The sequence below is a fragment of the Podarcis muralis genome, chromosome 15 (assembly GCF_964188315.1).
Source record: "Podarcis muralis chromosome 15, rPodMur119.hap1.1, whole genome shotgun sequence".
NCBI lineage: Eukaryota > Metazoa > Chordata > Lepidosauria > Squamata > Lacertidae > Podarcis > Podarcis muralis.
The window spans coordinates 43,981,763-43,989,568 of record NC_135669.1 but is presented as its reverse complement, the minus strand read 5'-3'; the positions used below and the strand labels follow the sequence as shown (position 1 = coordinate 43,989,568).

The following is a 7,806-nucleotide window of genomic DNA, read 5'->3' as shown; positions in this document are numbered from 1 at the left end:
CTAGGGAAAGTGAGGGGATACATGAATTTATAATGGCAGCGCACCAATCCATTAATATTTCACACAGGTCCCGTTGCGTCCTCTGAAATGAAAAGATCCAGCGAAGGCGCAGAGGAGGTCCAGAGAAGAAGAAGTGGCCTCTTTTGAGAAAGGAAGACAGGCGGAGGCATTCTCAGAGCCAGGAAGGCGGCTGAATGGGGCTCTCAGGCGCCGAGGACACACTCAGCATACAGAAGACCTCCAACCCAACCTCAGGTTTAGGAGGCGGGTGAAGCAGCATAGCTGTGGAAAGCAGGAATCTGAGACAGGTGGCTGCCTGCCTGTGCTGGGTGGCTCTCTAGTCCGATTTTAGTCTAAGGCAACTGCTATTGTGTGGGGGGGGGCAGGCTTCCTCAACTGGGGGAACAGTCTTAGGCAATGTGCCGTGGTCAAGGATGGTGGGAGCTGGAACCTGACAAGAGCTGGAGGGCACTGAGTTGGGGAAAGCTGGTTTTTGGATGAGGTCATTGTCAATCTCAGGCCATGGTGGCCCTCTAGACATTTCTATCTGGCCCTTGGAACTCTCCCCAGTCCACATCTCCTCCCTGGCCACACCCTCTCCCTCCAGGTCACACCTCCTCCCTCGCCACACCTTCGCCTTCCAGGCCACACCCTCTCCTCAGGCCACACCCTCTCCATCCAGGCCACACCTCCTCCCTAGCCACACCCTCTCCCTACAGGCCACACCTCCTCCCTGGCTACACCCTCTCCTCAGGTCACACCTTCTCCATCCAGGCCCCATCCTCTCCTCCAGGCCACACCTCCTCCCTAGCCACGCCCTCTCCCTACAGGCCACGCCTCCTCCCTGGCTACACCCTCTCCCTCCAGGCCACACCCTCTCCTCAGGTCACACCCTCTCCATCCAGGCCCCATCCTCTCCTCCAGGCCACACCCTCTCCCTCCAGGCCACACCTCCTCCCTAGCCACACCCTCTCCCTACAGGCCACGCCTCCTCCCTGGCTACACCCTCTCCCTCCAGGCCACACCCTCTCCCTCCAGGCCACACCTCCTCCCTGGCCACACCCTCTTTCTCTAGGCTCCCAAGATGTCTTACTTTTTCCAAGCTACAGCCCTCACTGGCCTTGAACTCTGACAATGTCTCTTGCCTTGCCTGGATGAGAGCTAAAAACCAGCACACCGTTCAGAGTTCAAATATGCATTTGCTGTTCTGCCAACTTTTGCCTCTGCCCCGCCCACCCCTGGCACACGGCCCCCAGGAAGTCGCTTGGAAGGGAAATTCCTCATCCCTGTTCTAATGGGGGCATAACCATTTGTCCCCCCAAGGTCTGGTTTTCCAGCCAGAGATGCTGCTCCAGCCTCCCCCTTCTGCCACTGCCCCACACCTGTGGGGCGGCTACTGCAGCAGTGGAGTCCCACAGGGGTCCTGCAGCGGTGCTAAAAATACCCAGAAATCTGGAAGGAAAACATTGGTGTGACGGGAGACAGATGGAGAAACAGCAAAGTGGAGCTGAGAGAAGAGGCTTCAGGCTTCAGGCAGATCCTCGGACTCTGGATTTGCAATTGTAATGGCCCCCATTGCTGGCAGCAGAGGAGCAGAGAAGGGAGGGGAAAGAGAGGAAAAGCCAGATTGGAAAGCAGAGCATGATTTGCCCACAAGGTCTAGCGATGGCTGCCAGCTTGGACGGCTTTCGGAACATCAGAATGAGCCCTGCGGGATCAGAAAGGCCCACCTAGTCCAGGATCCGGCTCTCACATTGGCCAACCCCAATGGCGAGCCCACAAGCAGGAGGCAATCACAAGAGGAACTCTCCCGTCCTGCTGTTTCCAGCAACTGGCGTACAGATTGATGCCTCCAACTATGGAGACATAGCCCTCCTCCCCCATGAATGCGTCTCCTCCTCTTCGAAAGCCATCCAAATGGGTAGCCATCAAGGCCTCTCAGGCTTAAAAAGAGCATTAGGCAAATTCGTGGAGGAGAAAGCTATCAGGGGCTGCCAACCAGGATGGTGATTGCTCCACCTCCTCTGTTGGAGACAGCAAGACCTCTGGACGCCAGTTGCTGGCAATTGCAGGAGGGGAGCGTGGAATGTATTATTACTAGAGCAGTCAAGTACCACATTTTCCTGTTGCCTAGAGTGGACACACTGTGGGAATGTTCAGGGATGCAGGAGAGGATATATTGTTTGATTATAGCCTTTCCAACTTGTGTAAACAAGTTCACAATTTAGCAGAGTAACATTCCCCTTTTTAAACTCACAGCGGATGCGTTTACTCAGGCTCGCTAAAGCCTCTATAATAACTGTTCTGGTATTTTCCCCTTAGTCCCTCATAAAAGATAAGACACGACACAGTCTTCTATAAAAGTATAAAAAGAGTTTACTCACTCACATTCTGTTCACAATCGGATCCCAGAAGGCAGACTTAGCTTAGAAAAGTAATATACACCTGGAAACTATCTCATGAGGAGACAGTCCCTTTGTCCTCCAAGAGAGCATCTTTGGCTAAGCAGATGTTGCTTCTTCGATGCATGTAGTCAAAGAGGGAGAGATGGCTGCCCTGCCCTGTGCTTTTGTCGTTACCTGCACAGGTGAGGCCCCGCCCACCTCTAGTCACATGCAGAGGAAGTCTGTCCCAGCCCAGAAGGAAACAGGAAGTTTACCTGCCGGCTGGACAAACATTCCTCCCCATGTGTAAACATGTTCACTCTAGGAATGTTGTACTTGACTGCTCTTGTGTTTCGCATCCCACACACACAGGGGAATGTGGCTCCAGACAGGGAGGACTTCCTGTCACACCTGCTCCAGGGCTTCCTTCCCTTGCATGTGACCAGGTAGATGGGTACACATGGCCCTAGCTGACCAGATAAAAGGGCTGGCCATGCAGAGGGAAGGCAACCCTCTTTAGGGAAGTTTTTAATGTTCGATGTTTTATCGTGTTTTTAATATTCTGTTGGGAGCCGCCCAGAATGGCTGGGGAAACCCAGCCAGATGGGCAGGGTATAGGTAAATAATTATTCTTATTTTATTCTTATTTTTTGGGTGAACTGTTCCTGGAGGTACTGCAATACCAGGTCGATGTATGGAGTGGATGGAGCAAACCCCTGTTCCAACTCCCAGTTCCAAAAATCCATTTAATATATAAAAGGTAAAGGTACCCCTGCCCGTACGGGCCAGTCTTGCCAGACTCTAGGGTTGTGCGCTCATCTCACTCTATAGGCCGGGAGCCAGCGCTGTCCAGAGACACTTCCGGGTCACGTAGCCAGCGTGACAAGCTGCATCTGGCGAGCCAGCGCAGCACACGGAACGCCGTTTACCTTCCCGCTGGTAAGCAGTCCCTATTTATCTACTTGCACCCGGGGGTGCTTTCAAACTGCTAGGTTGGCAGGCGCTGGGACCGAACGACGGGAGCGCACCCCACTGCGGGGATTCGAACCGCCGACCTTTCGACCGGCAAGTCCTAGGCGCTGAGGTTTTACCCACAGCGCCACCCGCGTCCCTATTTAATATATAGTCCTCAAATAAAGGACATATCAGATATTAAACTGATAAGAACAGATACTACACTTGATCTTAGCTAAAAGGTCGAGAAGCGATTATATAAATGATGATGATGATGATGATGATGATGATGATGATGATGATGATGCAACCATTTCTCTCTTGGACTCTTGCTCCCCTGGCTCTTAGCCAGCGCATGGCTCAGCCTTCACATAGGATGGAGCCCGCAAGCAGAAAGCCTGAGATGTAGTTCAGACTTCTTTTCATGGTAACAGCAAGATAAAGCCTGCCTTCCGAATTACTGCTGTGAACCGAATGTGAGTAAAGCTTTTAAAGAAGACTGTGTTGTGTTGTTATTATTTTAAGAGGGAAATACAGTGGTACCTCGGGTTACAGACACTTCTGGTTACATACGCTTCAGGTTACAGACTCCACTAACCCAGAAATAGTACCTCGGGTTAAGAACTTTGCTTCAGGATGAGAACAGAAATCGCACGGCGGCAGCAGGAGGTCCCATTAGCTAAAGTGGTCCTTCAGGTTAAGAATAGTTTCAGGTTAAGAACAGACCTCCGGAAGGTAAGTTCTTAACCCGAGGTACCACTGTAAAGGGGAAACTTACTGGGAACCATTCAGCCAGACTGGATGGCTTAATTATAGGATTCAAACCTCCAGGTCCAGACATAGTCTATCTGGATTCCTAGGTTCTTTGGGGTATTTGGCCACTGTGAAAACAGTGATCCTTTGGCCTGATCCAGCAGCCAGGTGAGGGGAAGGCCTGTTCACATTCTCCAGCCTTTTAAATGTGTTTCTGGGAGGGAGAGCTTATGATTTGGTTGTTTCTGCTTTAACTATTTGTGCTTTTGGCTTGCATTTTTATCTTGTGATCCGCCATGAGGTCTTGTAATGAAGACAGCATATAAATCTAATAAATTGAAATCGAAAGGTTTTTTTGGGGAGCCTGAGAGCTGCCCAGAGGAGAGAAGTGCTCGCCAATGTGGCCAGGATCGAACTGGGAAGCCGCGGTTTTCCTTCAAGAGGACCCTTCTAGCAGCGCCAAGCTTGATTTAAGAGTGATGAAGAGGGTCAGAGAGAGGGGGAATGGATGGAGAACACAAGCAGAGCATTGCAGGCTGGGGGGCTGGGGGTGCGGCTTCAGTTCAGATCAGTGGGGAAGCAGCCTTAAAACCTCAAGAGAGTGACACATCCTCAGGCTGCGATGTCAACACAAGCGGAGGGAGGCGAGGTGATGGGTTTAAAGAAGCACAAAACGAGCAACTAAATCAACCCTGGAGGATGGATGTTCTTAAAAAAACAAAAAACCTCTTTCTCCTCCCCCCCCCTTCAGTTTGGTGTTTGTGTCAAAAGGAGAAAGGGAGGGGCTGCTCATGAAATATTTAAAACACCACTAATGAGGACGGGAGAGAAAACGCCTCCAGTTGCTCCTGGGGGCTTCTCCCTGGGGGCACCTGGTTGGCCACTGTGAGAACAGGGGGCTGGACTAGATGGGCCCCCTTGGGCCTGATCCAGAAGGCTCCTCACATGTCTTTCTGCCTTCGCTCTTCCTTCGACACCCTTTGCTGACGAGCATGGCAGACAGGCAGCCCAGTCTGGCATCTGGGAAACCCCTGTGAGAACAGGAGGCTGGATGATGATGATGATGATGATTTTATTGTTTATTAAATTTGTATATCCAAAGATATACGGGTGTTCTGTGAACCGCCCTGATTATTCTGTGAGACCTGCAGGTATAGGGCGGTATATAAATTCAATAAATTATCATCCTCATCCTCCCTTTGGCCTGGTTCAGTGGCAGGGCTCTGCGTATATATTTTAGATATTCGTTCAATTGCCTTTATCCCCTACCGTATTCTCCACGGAGCTCAAAGTGGCATGTACTTGGTTCTCCCCCACCTCCACAACCACCCTGCGAGGTAGGTCAGCCTGAGAGAGGCAGCGACCAGCCCGAGTTCACCCAGCGAGTTTTGTAAAGGCCGGGTGGGCATTTGAATCCTGTCCTCTCCCAGGTCCTAGGCTGACACTCTAACCACTACACCATGCTGACTCGAATGTGAAGTGTGGCGAGGTCTGTTGGCTGACCTTCGCATCTAATCCTCAAAGGTACACTTTCTTTGCACATGGGGGCTCCATTTCGGTATCATGGTCTCAGTATATCTGCCAACCATGATTGCGTCTAATGCATTTAAAAAGCCAGTGGTGTTTCAGTGGTTAGAGTGTCGGACTAGGACCTGGGAAAGGTAAAGGGACCCCTGACTGTTAGGTCCAGTCGTGGCCGACTCTGGGGTTGCGGCGCTCATCTCGCTTTATTGGCCGAGGGAGCCGGCGTACAGCTTCCGGGTCACGTGGCCAGCATGACTAAGCCGCTTCTGGCGAACCAGAGCAGCGCACGGAAACGCCGTTTACCTTCCCACTGGAGCGGTACCTATTTATCTACTTGCACTTTGACGTGCTTTCGAACTGCTAGGTTGGCAGGAGCTGGGACCGAGCAACAGGAGCTCACCCCATCACGGGGATTCGAACCGCTGACCTTTTGATCGGCAAGTCCTAGGCTCTGTGGTTTAACCCACAGCGCCACCTGCATCCCTTTGGTACACTTTGGTACACTTTAGGACCTGGAAAACCAGGGTTCAAATCCCCACTCAGCCATGAAGCTCACTGGATGACCTTGGGCCATAGCCACTGCATTTCAGTCTAATGTACTTCACAGGATTGTTGTGGCGATTGAGAACTACGTGTGTCATCCTGAGCTCCTTGGAGAAGCTTTTAAAATGCAACCATCTAAGCCAAGGGCCGTCACCACCACGTTGCAGCGATGAGTTCCACTAGTTCATTGCATGGGGTGTTACAAATTTTTCCTCTCTGTCTCTGCCAGTGGCTTTCATCAGGCAACATCATGGTTGGATATGCGAGTGAGAGGCTGATTTCTTGCCATCTATGCACAAATTCTCCTTTGCTTTTGTCTCCGGGAAACAGGTATGACAGTTGTATAGAGGTGGGTCGGTTGTCCCCGCCTTCCAGCGCCTCAAAACACACACACACACACACACACACACACAAATATTTGTGTGCATTTAATGGGAGCAGGATAAAAGGAATGAGTTCGCCCATCAGAGGAAAAGGAGGCGTCTCTCAAGGCACCTTTGACCCTCTTAAAAGCGATTACCTGTCTCCAGCTCCGGAAGGAAGATATAAAATGCTCAGGAGGGAAGGAAGGAGGGAGGGGTGGATCCTGAATCAGTCTGAACTCCACACACACACACACACACACACACACACACACACACACACACCACCTTCAAGTCAAGATCTGTGTCAGCTGATTTCCCCACCCCCTCATGCTCCAACAAGGACCCTCTTTAAAAAGGTGCTGGTGGAGAAAACCACATGTTCCAAGCACTGCAGAACTGCTCCATTTATACATAATGTTTCTTCCACGCTTGTGGGGAATCAGGCCTAAAAGGCAGCGCCTGAACTCTGGAACTCCCTGCCTCTTGAAATTGGGGAGGCGGCTTCATTTTGCTGCTTACTGCACCAGCCTGGTGTCGTGGCTGGAGGAGAGCAGGTTTCAAATCCACAAAGCCCATCAGGTGACCTTGGGCCAGTCATTATATCTCATCCCGACCTACCTCACAGGGCTGTTGTGAGGACAGCATGGAGAGTTGGTGGAATAACTATGTACTCAAACTAACCTCAAGGCAGTTTACAAAAAGAATAGAACAATCAGCAAAAGCAGATATCGAAAACATTTTTTAAATAATTAAAATTGGCAGCAAGCTTTAAAAGAAACAGATTAAAACATGTCAACAGTCTACATAACTACTGTAGGCTTGTCTAAACAAACAAACAAAATTTCAAGAAAAACTTGGTTTATTTTGATCATTTTAATATGTCAATTTTTTAAAGATCCATTTTTATTACTGTTTTGGAATGAACATTTTATACTGTCTTATGTAAACTGCTACGGGATTTATTTGTTTACTAAGCAGAATTGTAAACCTTGCTATATAAATGAATGCAGATTATTCAGAGGACCCAGCCCTGTTTCCATCCTCCAACTTACAGGAGCCAAAGGCCACAAAATAAAGAAAGGCCCCTTTAACCCGGCCCAAATCTGATCAGGCTATATAAGGCTTCCCTTGGCTCTAGTTCCCTGCTGAGACGACGTCTCAACTGGAAGACTCCATGGGGCTAGAGCCCCTCTGCTTGTTTCAGCACATTGGACAGCTCTGTTTGATGAAGAATTGTGACTCCGGCCTGCTCTCTGCTAAGACATCTCTGCATCTCTGCAAGT

General features: G+C 50.3%; 2 pseudogenes; both read right to left on the bottom strand.

The window, feature by feature from the left end:
• Window positions 1-3,033: 3,033 nt before the first annotated feature.
• Window positions 3,034-3,148, bottom strand: LOC114586001 (U2 spliceosomal RNA; annotated as a pseudogene).
• A 316-nt stretch (window positions 3,149-3,464) lies between these two features.
• LOC114585998 (U2 spliceosomal RNA) lies at window positions 3,465-3,593 on the bottom strand (annotated as a pseudogene).
• Between the last annotated feature and the right edge of the window lie 4,213 nt (window positions 3,594-7,806).